Source organism: Poeciliopsis prolifica, unplaced genomic scaffold (assembly GCF_027474105.1).
Source record: "Poeciliopsis prolifica strain line A6 unplaced genomic scaffold, Auburn_PproV2 SCAFFOLD042, whole genome shotgun sequence".
Lineage (NCBI taxonomy): Eukaryota > Metazoa > Chordata > Actinopteri > Cyprinodontiformes > Poeciliidae > Poeciliopsis > Poeciliopsis prolifica.
In genome coordinates this window covers 3,266,824-3,267,030 of record NW_026562417.1, presented here as the reverse complement: position 1 = coordinate 3,267,030, position 207 = coordinate 3,266,824, and positions in this window count along the sequence as shown.

Below are 207 nucleotides of genomic sequence, written 5' to 3'. Positions count from 1 at the left end.
CTGTTCTTCTGTATTTCTGGATGTATGTTCAGGATCATCGTGCTGCTGGACAGTGAGCAAGTCTTTCGCAACCTCTAAGAAGTTGTCTTCCACGATTGCTCTTATAGACTTAACCTCCGTCCATCTTTCCTTTAACCGCCACAGATTGTGACAGTTAAACTTTCAGTCTGGCCGGTTAATGTCTGGTTTGGGTCCAGCCAAATACCT